This window comes from Pinus tabuliformis, chromosome 2_1 (genome assembly GCF_031772625.1).
Source record: "Pinus tabuliformis cultivar Carrire ecotype Pingquan chromosome 2_1, CPIR1, whole genome shotgun sequence".
Classification (NCBI taxonomy): Eukaryota; Viridiplantae; Streptophyta; class Pinopsida; order Pinales; family Pinaceae; genus Pinus; species Pinus tabuliformis.
Window position 1 is genome coordinate 821,218,430 of NC_142299.1, and position 15,539 is coordinate 821,233,968.

Sequence of the window (15,539 nt, forward strand, 5' to 3'; positions counted from 1 at the left end):
TCATAGATCAATACACCAGTATTCTTGACGTGGTTAAAACCCTCAAAGAGGGAAGCAGTCCACGACCTGAGCCAACGTGGCCACTTCAGGCAATTTATTAATAAAAGAAAGAAAATTTACATAAGTTCCTCTCATGAACGATCACCCTACAAATGACCCTCCATGCTCTTTAAATAGAGATTATGGACCAATCAAGTGTTAAGCCACGGATCAAGTGTTGGTAATACCGAGGAGAGAATGAACAGTGGGATCACTTTATGTCTAGAACATATCGTGACCGTTGAATTGTAAGTTACAAAAGTACATAGTAAAGAAACACACTTTACCTAACTCTACACTAAACCAAGCTATACTTAACTATTTCCTATGTGTCGGAATATCCTAACATCTCCCCTTAAGAACAACTTGGGATAGGATTGAAGGATGTACAAATATGACACAAATAGGAGAAGGAAAGAGGCATTAGCACCCATCCCCCCTTAATGACAACTTCCTGAACTCCAACCATAAATCGAAGTTTAGTAAACTTCGCCTCTGTGAGAGCCTTTGTAAAGATGTCCTTTGGTGTTCTATCTGAGGAACCTACCCAGTAAATTCCTACACAGACTGCTAATTGCCTTGATAAGTACATAAAAACGAACTATGTAGTATGAAGTTTAAATGATGGATTACAAAAGTATTCATGATTACACAAAAAAAACAAATGATCGGATGAGAGGAAACAAATCCTACATTGTAAATTTATAACACAATTAATCTCCATCTCATTCCACAAGTTCTCAAAATACTTTCCTAAATAGCAAAGCTATATCATTCTTATCATTCTGATTACTTCATACATTCAATAATACCTCATACATTGGAAATATAGTTTGAAGTACAGCCTTGAATAAATATTAAACAAGAACAATGCATTGGCAAAAAACAACTAGAAAGAGCCAAGGTAGGGGGGCTCAATTGTAACCTGGATGAGGTTCCTTGTTTACCCTCCAAGTGTGGACTAGGCATAAATCATAATATTCAAGCAGAAGCATGCCCCTTAAAGGACTAGAATTTCTGATAACAAAGGTGTAACAATGCTTCAATGAGTAGGGGACTCAACAATTATTTTAGGAATAATGGAGAATCATTCCAAATCGAATGTCATTAACCTAGATGGGAGAGTGAGCCAGCTTACATGCCTCAACATTTCAAAATTTTAGAATTCACACATGTAACAAGAAATTTGAGTGTGAAGGCTGAAAAGCTAATAAAAGAGTATCAGGTTGGGGGATTTCCAATTATTACGAAATAACCCACTTTTATGGCCAGAATTAGGGGCACTGGTTTTTAAGGTTTTCCAAGCCATGGATTTCATTGGTACTTAGAGCAAGCAATACCCAGTTTTGCACAATGATGGCAATGTCAACAAGAATTGGCTCAGTAAAAGAAACTCTAATATTTAGGAAAGTTGGCCATTAAGCTTCACAAGGATCATAATGAGTCCCTTCTGAGTCTACACCAGAGAGCCAAAAGAAGATCCTCTCCTTTATAACCATAAATGAAACCAAGGTTTAGGTGGTCAATATTGACCATCCAAGGCCGACTCTGAGGACATTTTCTCTTTGACAATCAAGGAGATCCCTCTTTTCTATAGTTGACCCCCCTCCACAACTTGGGAGTTTGATACAAATTTTCCATCCAATGAAGCAATGAAACTCATTATTAATCACTTAGAAGGTCAATGTTGACCACACTGTGTCAACAGTCCAAGAAGTAGAGTACCAGGAAGTGGACAAAAAATTTCAAAGATCAAAGTCATCAATCGGCATTATTATTATCATTGTAAACCCAATTTCTGCAAAGTTTATTGTAAATGATGCTAGTATGACCATTAAAACATGTAATAGCACCTTCGTAAACCTATGATTTTTGTCAAAGTATTTCATCCTAGGAAGTTTTTTAACCTCCCCAAATTATGGCTGTTTGCAAACACGGATAGTTGGTAGAGTTTTTCTTCTAGTTATAACCCCAAAGCTAGGGTGGAATTCATTGACAAGCTTTTAGGTGACTCCTACTGTTTATCAAGTCTATGTAAAAGTGTGAATGCATGGTTACTCATAGTTAGACACCATGGCTAAATTATTTTATTACCAAGACACTTGGTTTCATACAAGAGCATATTGTGTCGCAAAATTGGGTAATGTCTTGAGGTTCTGTGTCTAAATGTGTTTTCCCCTTCTAAGGGTTGATATTGTAATAATTTGATGTAAAGAATATTTTAGTGCATAGTTACTCATAGTTAAACATCATGGTTAAAATATTTGAGGGTGGAAAAATAATCAATCCCCTCTAGAGTAAATTAATTAATTTTTCTGTCAAAATTAAATAAAAATCCTAAGCCAAAAAATTAATTAATTTTAAGTCAAAAAATAATTTGAGTAATTAAATTCTCTTTAAGCGGAAAATAATCAAAAAATCGTGGGTCAAAAAGGAATTAATTTTTGGAAGTCCTCCACCAAGGGAAAAATGGATTTTCTAAGAAAATTTGACCCCTGAACCTTGATGGTTAAGTCAAAGTCAAATTTTTTAGGGTATTAGTCCAAAATATTAATTTTTCGATTAATAAAAAATGGTTTTTAAGATAAATTCGAAATATTCCTCAAAAATAAAAAATCAACAGTGGAGATTAAAAGAAGATCAAGATATTTTCAACAGATGAGATTATTTTGACAATGGTCAAGCCAACTAGCCGTTATTTTCCACTTGGAGGGGTTTTATCTATATAAGGAAGCTATCAAGCTCCTATTTTCCATCTTTGGATGAAGTAATTTTCAATTGACATATTGAGTTTTGCTCTATTGGAATGCTTTTTTGAATAATAGAAAGACTGTGGGGTTTCAGTTCACGGTGTGTTTCTATCAATTGATCTTTGGTATGTGCTAGTATTTTGTTCTTTCATGCTCTATATTGTGCTAAAATTCATAATTGTTATTTCATTTGTTGGTGATAAGAACATTCTATTGCTACAGTTATCTTGCCTTAGGTGATTTGATTCACCTCATGATCTAACAATTAATTTCAAAATTAAATAGAGATCTACAGGTACACTAGCCCTTGGACTCCAAGTTCACAGACTATGGGAAAGGATCGACCTTGTTTGAGCTTTGTGCTTTCAATTCGACAAATGATTTTGCAGGAGGGTTTTGGCGTGATTTTTCGAAATTATTCATCCATATTATCTACTCTAAAATGTCAAAAAATTATTTTTTTATTTTGCGCTATAAAGATTCAATCTGCTAATAAGAGCAAACACTTTAATTTTGTAAATATTGTGAATATTTGTAAATAAATCTAAACCTTGTTTTATTTTTGTAGCATTTGGGCTTTGGGGTTTTATTTTTCTTATTTTTTGTATATATTAGGGTTTTGCGAATTTTTTCTCTTCATTTGTACAGGTATTTTAATTTTGTAAATATTGTGAATATTTGTAAATAAATTTAACCACTGTTTTATTTTTGTAACATTTGGGGTTTGGGGTTTTATTTTTTATTTTTTGTATATATTAGGGTTTTGGGTATTTTTTCTCTTCATTTGTACAGGTGAATTCTCAAGTTCTCAAAGGAAATTTGAATTTGGTTGAAGGAACTAGCCCTAGGGCTAGGGTTTTAGGGGTTTCTCACCTCTAAGAGGAGCCGTCCAGCCTATTTGTCCAATTCGTTCAAAAGAGAAAGGTTGATCCAAGCCCTAGAGGCCTAGATCTAGCCTCCCAAGGCCCTAGAACCTCAACACACAGCCAAGGAGAGAGGGTTGCAGGCCCTACAAGGTAAATTTTGAGGTTTTTATGGTAAATTTTTTGCTCTCCTAACTCTCCTTGTGTTTTTGCAGGGATCCGAAATTTTTTTAGGCCTCTAAGGCCTAGCAGAGGGCTGTCTTTCCTCTTGCGGCAAACCTAATTGAGCTTCCTCCAAGCCACCGCAGGCCTATACAAGCCTTTTACCCTTGACAGTAGCCCCTCACCTCCTCAATTTGGTGTGCCGCAGGCCTTAAGGGCCTCTCTCTACCTTGTCGTGGGCCTACAAGGCCTTTTTTCCTCTGATCCAAGGCCTTATTAGACCTTGAACTCTAGGCCAAGGCCTTATCCAGGCCATTATCCTCATTGTTGCCCTTTTCTAGCCCTAGTATAACCCTGCTTATCTCCTCTTGATCATAAGCATTGGTTTTTGGCACTAACACTTTGTTTTGCAGGTGTTTGAAGTGGTTTTGGAGTTAACATTGGTGGTTGCAGGTTGACATACTCATTGGAGGATCCCTAGAAGTCAAGTTGGTCACCAACAAAGGCCATAAGGCCTAGTGGTTTGCCTCCTCAACCTTTCTTTTCTCATCACTGTCCAATTATAGCCTCAAGATACATTTTTATAGTGGCATAAAAGGCATCGCAGTGGCACCTAAACCTGTTGGGCATTCCCCCTTAGCATCCCTTGCATCTTTGGTAATGGTCTTATTGTTGGCAAAGTAATTTGATTAGGTTGCTTCTCTTACTGATGTGATCATTGATCTCTAGATTTCTTTGTTGCATCATATCACTCTTGCATTTCATTGCTAGCCCTTGCATCCATCTATTTCACTGTTAGCAATCTCATCTAATTGACAAAATATGTGTGTACTCATTAAGTCAATACTCTCAATAAGAAGATAGATGCTCTAAAAGATAATTGGTATACTTGGACTGAATTGGCATTCCTTACATAAGATAGGCTTGCTGCTCTCACAAGTTTGCTCTTGCTCTTTTAATGTCATTAACATCAAGTAAAGAATAATATCTTTGAGCATACCATCATTCTCTAAGTTGCCTAATAGTTCTAATTGCAAGCATTCCTACATGTCATTGGTTATCAAATTAGCGATTTTTTTGTAGCTTGCTCTCTTCCTTTCATTGTCATTGAATATCTCCTAAATGATTGCTAGCATCACGAAATTTGGGTACTCATGCTTGTCATTTCTATTAACCAAAGGAATTGGATATTTGCTTGTCATTTGAAAGTTAAATTGATTTCCATAGTTATTGTCATAATTAGCATTATAAATATTTTTTGTGAGTTTACTTTTTGTAATAAGTGCACTAACATATTCTTTTGCAAGTGAGCATCACATCTAAGAATCATAATCTTGCAACATTGAAGTTAACTCACTTTTGAAGCACTTGATTGATCACCATATTGATATTGTGATAAGAGTAATCTTGAATTGGTATCTTGTTGAAAGATTGGAATTATCTAATTGCCACTTTAACATTGTTAAGAGAAACATCGGACTTGTGCACTTTATGTTTACTATCATTTGATGAGTAATTGTCCATTGTGAGATTTGTAATCTTGAATTGCAGTGCACTTCACTTGTCATTGGATAATCTAATTTGTAATCAAAGAGTTCATTGAGCATTGCTTTTGGTGAAGATTGTCTTTGCAATTGTTAGGTATTTTCTTGGAATATCATTATTTGGATAATTTGTCTCAAAGTACTCAAGTCATTCAAACAATTTCACCTAAAGTTAATCACTCATATCTAAATTGAATTTTAGGACTAGTAGTGCATAGTTAAAATTTACCTCCAAGCATAAGCTTGGTTGAAAAACAATACGAACACCTTTCTCACCCAGCTCGCGAACTTTAGACCCTCACTTGTGATTAACACAGTGACCTTGCAGTCGTCAAAGCCACAGTGTCTTTAGTGCCAAAGGCATTCGGGTGGTTAGAACACCAGGGGAGGTATCGTTAATGAAGCCATAGCTTTCTTCTCCTTGGTTTCTCTCCACAACCTACACTTGAGACTAACTTCAAAATAGTTGAGAGAAAGGACTCACTTAGATAGGCATCTAATCTAAAATTAACCAAGAGTTTGCATTTCACTTAGTTCTAGGTGTCGCATCTCATATAGGATAGTGTGCATCCTAAGCAGCAACTGTTCATCTGGTAACTTGGTAACTAATTTATATTGTGCAAGTGATTTGACTCCATAAGGCACTGGTCTCTCAAATAATCTAATTAAATCATGCTAATAATTAAACTTGTTAATCATCATTAACCAAGTTGCTAGGCCATTCAGTTGTGTCTCTCGAACTTGTCGGTTCCCGACAAGTCTTTCATCCTCACATTTCATAGGGACTACCCCCCATAGCCTGTTGTAGGGAGACAGCTAGAATGGAGAGGGTCGGGATCAAAGTGACAACACCCGCCCTGAGCATTGTCGTAATTCACCTATACAATTTGGGCAACAATAGTAAGCATCCTTCATGTTTTACAACAGATGCCCTCTAATCAAGCTCTCTATAAACAGTGTGAAGATAACATGGATTCTCAAGGTTGCTATGTGGAATTCTCCTGTAGACTTCGAAAAGGATTTTGTTTGTGAAAGAGGAAATGGTCAAGCAACTTTTTGAAATAATGTATAGATGATTGTTGGTTCTATTAGAATAATGCTATTTAGTGTTTAATGCTCATTCTTATTAGCTGTTTCTATTTTTATCTTTTTAGCAGTTTCTTAGAAGAAACTGGTTGTTTCTATTTCCTAATAGAAACTTGATGTTTCTATTTCTGTAAATATCTATGTATTCTTATTGAGCTTCATTTTGCTCATGTAAAATCAATTCAATTCATTCATTCATTATGGTATCAAATCACAGGTATTTCTTTCAAAATAATTTTTCACTGTTTGAAAAATTTCGTGTTCATTTCGAAATTGCTCTCTAGGGGTTTGAATTTTTTTTTTACCGAAGACGGAATCCAAAAATGAAGAGCATTGTGTCGCCGAGGCACTGTTGTTCCCCGAGGGCTAGCGTCTCTGCTGTGAAATTCTTCAACGTGTTCGACTGACTGGACTACCGGCGTGTTCAACAATACTCGAAAAGATTATACGGCTCTCTGTTATTGCTGGACGAAGATCGGGTCCAGAGAAGTCACCAGCTAATCACACGCTTGTTTCCAGCTATTGCCTTCATATATTGCTAGGGACGCAGCACTTAACGGGACGACGCGTTCTTCTTACACGCAGCACGAGAAGTGACGACGGAGAGACGGCAAAAAGACTTGGTTCTTTGTTCTCAAGTTTCCTGTTTGTGAAGTTCTTGAGATGCCCCCATCAGACTAAGTTTTCGATTAGCAGCTTTGGTGAATAGCGATAAAATTGTGAAAGTGATTGAAGCGGGTCAGTTGTGAAAACCAGTCCCCGCTAGATTCATCAGCCGAGGTAGGCAGACGACTCGTGGCTTCTTGGGGTTCGGTCACAATGGTGTACCTGTTTCCAGATTTTTTAGGGTCTATTTGTTTTACTTTCGTGCGGAGCAGTCAGTGGAAAGAAGACACCGGCAGTACCGGCTTTTGTCCGCGGAATGAACCCGTCATGTGTATGTCCTCTCGCGTGGAAAAGCACAACAACTACCTGTGATATGTAATTAGTGTTGTATATTTTGTCAGTCTGTTAAATCAACTGTAACTATGAGTGGGGGCTAAACACTACTCGATTGTTGCTTCGAATTCCTGGTAAATGTTATAAACTTGTGTGTGAGGCTGCGTGTTGTGATCTGGAGGAAATAGGAGAAATATTCTCATAAAATCTGCTGAATCAAGCATCTATATCGCTTTGTAGTTTCATGGTCTCGAGTTCAATCTCGGAAACGTGTGGCAGCGCACAGCAGGAGGCAGAAATTACTAAGGCGGAAATCTGAAGCTCGTATTTTTTCAACCAAGGTATTTTACTTTTTTCATTTGTCGAAAAACTTTTCCGATTACAGATTTGATGTGGGTTTTGTGATATCTCAACTGGGTAATCGTCAGAATTTTTTGGGTACATTGTTTTCCGTGCCTCGATTTTTCGAGACAACAGATTTAAATTTGGTTTCCAGCACCTCTCAGATTTTGTCCGGTTCAGCCGGCATTTCCATTGAAATTTGTGCCAGACTTCTTTGTTGTTTTCTATGTCTTGGGAAACGTGCAGATGGCCTCGCTAACCAATCTGATGTTGGAAGGCAATCAGCGCTTTAATGGCACCAATTATAACATCTGGAAACAAAGAATGTTGACCATTTTTGAATATAGGCGTCTTGATCAGCTCGTTTTGGGCAAAGAGCTCTGTCCCGATACAACTGGTACCGATCAAGATAAATTTGATGATCGAAATCGAGAGACTGTTATGCTTCTCAAACTCTTTGTGACTAATGATCAGTTACCGCAGATTCCTTCCGGCAAGACAGCTGCCGAAATCTAGCAACATTTGAAGGAACTGCATGAGACATCCGACAAGAGCAGAGCTTTTTTCTCAAGAATCAGTTGTTCTCCATCATGATGGAAGAGCATATGTCTTTACAGGAACATCTCAACAAGATTAAAGACATTCAAGATCAGCTCGAAGCCATTGGTCGGACCATGGAGGAAGAATATATGGTAGTCATCACTCTGAAAAGTCTACCAAAACCTTATGAGCACTTCATAGAAACACTCAACATTAGCTCCACTAATGTTGATCTGAAGTTTCCGGAGTTATGCACCAAACTCATGCAGCAGGATCGTTGGAAACAACAGTTTGGTAGTGGTGCCTCATCAGCCTCCTCAGAAAATGCTTTTGCTGCCAAATATCAATCCTCTCAGTCCTTTCAACAGAAAGGTTCTTCTCAGTTTTTTGATCTTGCTAGGAAGAAAAATGTGCAGTGTAATTACTGTCACAAATTCGGCCACATGAAGAAAGATTGCCGACAGAGGATTGCTTCTGAACAGAAGAAACAGGGAGGGCCCCATCAGACAGCGAATGTTACAAAACATTCCGAGCAGACAGAATCTGCCTTTTACGCCTTTATGGCTAAAAGGGCTTCAGATCATGTCCCGTCTTCGGCCTGGTACATTGACTCTAGTGCATCACGCCATTTCTCTCACGGGCGTGACTGGTTTATTGACTTCTCACCTTTCAGTGATTTAGTAGTAATCGGCAAAGGTGAAGAGTATACAGTGGTTGGCAAAGGTACAGTTCAGATCTAGTCTGGTGGGCGCACACTCATCTTCCTGAATGTGTACTATGTTCCTGGTATGGAAATTAATCTGTTGTCTGTCAGCCAGATTATGAGGAACTCTCCTTAGCCTGATGTAGTGTTCAGTGCGCACAAGTGTTCCGTTATCAACAGGGACACTAGTCTTACAGTTGTTGTTGGCTTAGAGGATCATGGTCTATACAGGCTTCTTGACATTGGAGATTCTCTAGAAGTAGTTGTAGCATCTCGTGTTTCTCCCATCAACACTCTATGGCATCAGCGATATGGGCATCTAAACATGCAGTATCTCTCTCAGCTCTCTCAGGAGGGACTTGTGTCAGGGTTACCTAATATTCAGACTCAGCAGTTAGGAGTATGCGGCGCCTGTCAAGCTGGCAAGCAACATCGGTTTTCATTCAAGGATGGAGAATCTTGGCGCGCATCTAAGGTACTCCAGTTAATTCATGCTGATATTTTTGGTCCTATGAATACATCTTCTATTACTGGTTGCAAATATTTTTTGCTTATTGTAGATGATTTCAGTATAAAGATGTGGGTGTATTTTCTAAAATATACATCTGATGTATTTAGTATCTTTCAGAAGTTTAAATCCTTAGTTGAAAAAGAGTCTGGCTGTAATATCATGACTCTTAGGACAGATAACGGGGGGGAATTTTGTTCTTCTGCTTTCTCCAACTTCTGTGATACTCATGGCATCAAACGCCAGTTAACTACACCCTACACTCCTCAGCAGAACAGTGTTGTCGTACGCCGCAACCGTACGGTTGTTGAAATGGGTCGTTCCATGTTACAACACAGGGGTGTTCCGAACAAATTCTGGGCTGAAGCAGTATTTACTGCTGTCTATCTTCTTAACCGATCACCTACTCAGGCTGTTAAAGGGAAGACTCTCGAAGAGGTTTGGTCTGGCCATAAGCCTAAGATCAGCCACCTCAAAGTTTTTGGCTCGGTTGCATATGTTTGGATTCCAACTGCTAAGTGCTCTAAGTTGGATTCCAAAAGCCAAAAACTCATGACAGGGTATAGTGATCATCACAAGGTCTATAGGCTGATAGATATAGCCACTGGTCGTCTTAGCTTCAGTCAAGATGTAGTATTTGATGAAGATAGAGGATTCTTTCAATCTCCTCCTTCTGAGCAGTGTTTTGAGGATCAGCCTCACAGTGTTCTTCTTCCGGTAGGTCCACCTGATGGGAGGGATGATGCAGCATCAGTATTTGATGATACTCTACCTGAGCTTCCTCGGAAAATAACCATCCTCTTGCTGCTCCTATTGTTCCTGAGCCTTCTCCACCTCCTCCTGATATTGGTTCCTCTACTCTTCGGCCTAAATGGTGGACTAAAACCATTGGTGATCTCCGGGATAATGAGCTCCTTGAAGGTAGAACTCATAGACATAAGAGCAAACAGCAGTCTACAGTAAATTTTGGTCTTATGGCTAACCTGCACAGTATTTTTGAGCCTCAGACCTATTCAGAGGCTAAGGGTGCACCTGAGTGGGAATAGGCTATGGAAGCTGAATTCCAGAGTCTTCAAAAGAATCACACTTGGACCCTTTCTGATCTTCCTACAGGGAAAAAGCCCATTCGCTGCAAATGGGTGTATAAACTGAAATACAAAGCAGACGGAACCCTAGACAAGTATAAAGCTCGTCTTGTTACTCGAGGATTCTCACAGAAGGAAGGCATTGACTATGAGGAGACTTTTGCTCCTACAGCCAAGATGAGTACCATATGGCTTGTCCTTGCCTTAGCAGCTCAGCTCAATTGGAAAGTCCATCAGATGGATGTAAAGAGTGCTTTTCTGAATGGTGACTTACAGGAAGAAGTCTACATGACGCAGCCTCCAAGATTCAAGGTTGCCGGTCAAGAACAGAAAGTCTATAGATTAGTCAAAGCACTCTATGGTCTTAAACAAGCTCCTCGGGCTTGGTACATGAAAATTGATCAGTACCTCACAGATCATGGTTTTCAGCGGAGTCCATCTTATGCAAACATGTATATCAAGCATACTGGTGATGATATTCTATTTGTGGTTGTCTATGTGGATGACCTTATCATTACTGGCAACTCAACACATTTGATCCATGGGATCAAACAAGATTTGTGTAGCACTTTTGATGTGACAGACTTAGGACTTCTTCATTACTATTTGGGGGTTGAAGTCTGGCAGACTGAGAACAACATCTTTCTCTCTCAGTCCAAGTATGCCAGAAATCTTATGGACAAATTCAGAATGCAGGATTGCAAACCTGCCACAACTCCAACTCCTATGGAACCAGGGCTCAAACTTTCAACTCAATCATCCTCACCCCTTGTGGATGAAACTTTATTCAGGCACTTAGTGGGCAGCCTCATCTACCTTACTGCCACTAGACCTGACATCAGTTTTGTAGTGAGCTACATTTTCCGCTTTATGTCAGCACCTAAGGCTGATCATTGGATAGCAGCAAAGTGTGTGCTGCGTTATGTGCGTGGCACTCTTGATTATGGACTTCTGTACACTCGAAGTTCCGATCCTATACTCAGTGGTTACACAGATTCTGACTGGGCTGGTTCGGTTGATGACCGTAAATCTACAGCTGGGTATGTGTTTAATCTAGGATCTGATGCTGTCACCTAGACTAGTAAGAAGCAGCAGGCAGTGGCTCTCTCCTCACCAGAAGCAGAATATCGGGGAGCAGTTAAGGCATCTTGTGAGGCAGTTTGGCTTCGATGTATGCTTGCGGATATGCATGTTTTCCAGACAGGCCCTACTCCCTTGTTCTATGATAATCAGGGAGTGCTCAAACTTGCCAAGAATCCAATTTTTCATGAACGAACAAAGCATGTAGAAACCCATTGTCACTACATTCGCCAGCTTGTTGAAGACGGATCCATTCAGTTGCGCTATGTTCCCACAACGGAGCAGCCCGCCGACATCTTCACTAAGCCTCTTGGTCCTGATAAGTTGCAAAATTCAGAGGGTCTATCGGTGTTGTAAATAGATTGAGCATTAAGGGAGGGTATTAGAATAATGCTATTTAGTGTTTAATGCTCATTCTTATTAGTTGTTTCTATTTTTATCTTTTTAGCAGTTTCTTAGAAGAATCTGGTTGTTTCTATTTCCTAATAGAAACTTGATGTTTCTATTTCTGTAAATATCTTTGTATTCTTATTGAGCTTAATTTTGCTCATGTAAAATCAATTCAATTCATTCATTGATTAGGTTCCTTACCTTATGTGCAACAATGTTATGAAACTTGCAGTCAAGGGTATGAATATCGACAAAAGTTACAAGCCAAATTTGACAAACAAAGAGGTTTCTTTACCGAGATTTTGATCAATTTTGACCGATGAAAGGAAGGCTACTTTGACCGCAAAAGAACGGCAATGAATTTGAACTTTGACTGCAGACTTGAGCACAGATGACTGCAGTTGACTGTAGGCCCTTTGACCACAACTCTGAGCTTGACCTCAGGCCGAATTTCAAACCTTTGAGCAGCGTTGAAATCTCTGTTTATTGTAAGTTTGACCAACCTTGACCAGTTGGTATTTGACTAGGTTTGACTGGTATCATTGACTTAGATTTTCACACAGATTCCTAGAATATTTTGAATTGTAAATATTGTTGAAGAACAAAATTCTCCTAAAAAGAAAAGTTTGTTGGGTTTTCCCAAGGTAAATTTATTCTCTTTGATGCTTGGTTGTCTCTTTATGATCCTACTATTATCATTACATTATTGTTGAGATTCTCCATGTATAATTGTTCAATGATATGTGTGGCATAAGATAAATTAATTGATGAATCATTAGGAAGTAATTATCAGATTAGAAGATCAGTTTCAATTATAGAAAATTCAACACCCCCATCATATGGGAAAACTTCTAGTGAATTTGGTCCTAGTGAGCCACTTGCCTTGGTGAAGAAGTTATTTTGGTAGTTGCGGGAGGTATTCCCCAGCTACATTAGCCGATAAAATTAAAATAAAAATTGAAATTCAAAATTACTCAAGTCAGCTAAAAAGAGGGAAATTTAAATTTCAAATTTAAATTAAATTTTGCCTACAAAATTAGAAGTTGGCCCGAAAAAAAGTCATACCCCTTGGGCATCTCAAAAACACTATAAGTACTCATTTTCCCTCTCCATTTGGGCAATCATTTTGGATCATCTAATAACTCCTGAGGTTTTGTTCACACGTGCAAAGGAAGTCTTTTGAGGTTTGACTAATATTGACCAGCTTTGATTGAATTCTTCAGAGGCAATTTTTGACCAAGTTTTTTGGGTTGTTGACCAAACTCTTCTAGGAAGAATTTATAGGCAGTTGACTACAGATTTACTATGTATTTTTTACCTTCGTTGACCGCATTTTGGGCAAAATCTTGACCATGATTTGACCGAATTGCAGGAGGTTGAAATTCAGTATATTTGACTAGATGTTGACCAAGTTGTAGGAGGTTCAAAAGATGGTTTGTTTGACCAGGTTTGACATATTGGAATTTGTGGCTTGTTTGAATGGAAAATCAGATTGTACATTTTTGTTGAATTGAACAATTTCTGCTAAGAAAAGATTGTTGGGTTTTTCCCTAGTTAGGGTTTTTTTGTTGAGAAACCAATGTAGTTGTAGATTAGGGTTTCTTACCCACCACCAATGCGTGACCCCATAGGAGAATTTTTCTCCTAGATTTGTCTTTAGCTAGCAACCCCTGACAACCATCAGTGTAGTAGATATTGTGCCAGTTGATAACCGCTTCCTGAGCCAGACATATGTCCCCTTGCCCTTTTGTTGAGATCGTATGTTTGAAGGTGGGTCATCCAATCCTAAAGGTATGTCATTCATTGTCCAATCAGGTGCTTATGCTTGTTTTTCCTTGGGCACACTTGGGTATGGATTATTGGGTGACCTCTAAGGAGGAGCGATTTTGATTGTAGTCTTGTTCCCTCACCTTAAATGGGGGGTTAATCCCCAACCCTAGTTCTGTGGGATCTCCCCTACTGGCTTATAGTTTTAGGGTAGGCACTACCTAGGAAACCCTAATTTTGGTAACACGGTCCCATTTTCCCATTCCACATTTTTTACTCCCCTATGCACATTACATGCCCTATTTCATCATCTTCCCTCTCTGTGTCGACATGACCACTAAGTCCACAAGGCTATGGTCCCCCCTCCCCTTGTCCACATGTTTGGGTCAGGCCTGAAACATTGCCCCAGTGGTCAATACAACTAAAAAAAGATAAAAACATATCATGGCCACATACAAAAGGAAATAATACCACAAAATGCAAAAACTGTCACAGCGTAAAAATTAGCGTGTGGACAAAAGCCAAACATGAGCTCTACCACTTATCATTATAGCCATCACCCTGGTTCCTAGGGCCCCTATGAGCGCCCCTTGCATCATTCAAGAACCCATGCATGTCCCAACCCCTAGTGCACGATGAATGGCCCTACCTTAACGGGGAATCACTACTTATATCATACATAGCATGCTCTCATCCTCTGGAGCCCCAAGCACTATAACAAAAAAAAATCAATAAACGGCAAAAGGAAAATGAAGAAGGGTGGAAAAAACAAAGGTTGGGGTAACTCATGTACCATGATTGCTCCCTCCTACATCTATACACTCAAATATGTGGACATCCCTCATCATTACCACCCTTGAGCCCATGTCATCTAGCCTTAAGACCCTTGTATCACTATCCACCTCATCATTATTCACATGACACCTACCACTTGAAGGAAGTACCTTGGACATGTCTTTCCCTTTAGGGGTTGGGAACACCTAATAGGGATATTTATTAGCCACTCTTAGCTAGGGAGGTAACACCATTACATGTTCAAAGTCCCAAATTTGGAAGCAAAACCCATTATGAAGTTTCATTTTGCCCCTGACCAACAAGCTTGGTTCACTTAGTTGAACTAATGAATTATTATACTTGAAGGTGAGTAAACGCATTGGATATTATACAGGATTGGCAGGTGGTTTCATCATGGGTTGGGCAACTTAACTGGGGCCCAAGACCACCAGAGGATCATATTGACACTTGTAGGGGATGCATTGAGGGCAGTGGGTTTCCATCATGCGATATGGCCTTATCTCATATTATGGGCGCCCTCGGCACCTTCAGCAACTTTTCATTGCCCCACATTATATGCGAGATGATGCACTTGGACTAGTAGTGCCCCTAGCCATCTTAGCAGTATATACAGGTTTTGGTCATTGATCTGATGCCCAAAGGAGGTTTGTCTCATCTTTGAGACATTGGAGGGCAAGCACCATATTTCATGCCCCCATTTGGAGCAGTACAGGCTTAACTTTCATTAGGATACCCATGAGACCACTACTTGTGACCTAGAGCCACTTTGGAGCACCACTTGATGATTTACTTAGAGATCAAGGGGCTCCCCGTTGTCTATCATTCATGGAGCCCTCGCTCTCATCATGGCACCTTGAGTACTCAACAAGGCCCTCCAACAACCCTTCTACACTACTATTTCATCATTTGGGATCACTTTTGGATGGCTTCTTCTTCATTATATGAG

At 39.2% G+C, this 15,539-nt stretch overlaps 1 protein-coding gene across 5 annotated transcripts in view; it reads right to left on the reverse strand.

Annotated features, from left to right (window-relative positions):
• Positions 1 to 15,539, reverse strand: part of LOC149203172 (uncharacterized) — a 276,002-nt gene that overhangs the window by 143,436 nt on the left and 117,027 nt on the right. The gene's annotated exons all lie outside the window — the stretch shown is intronic.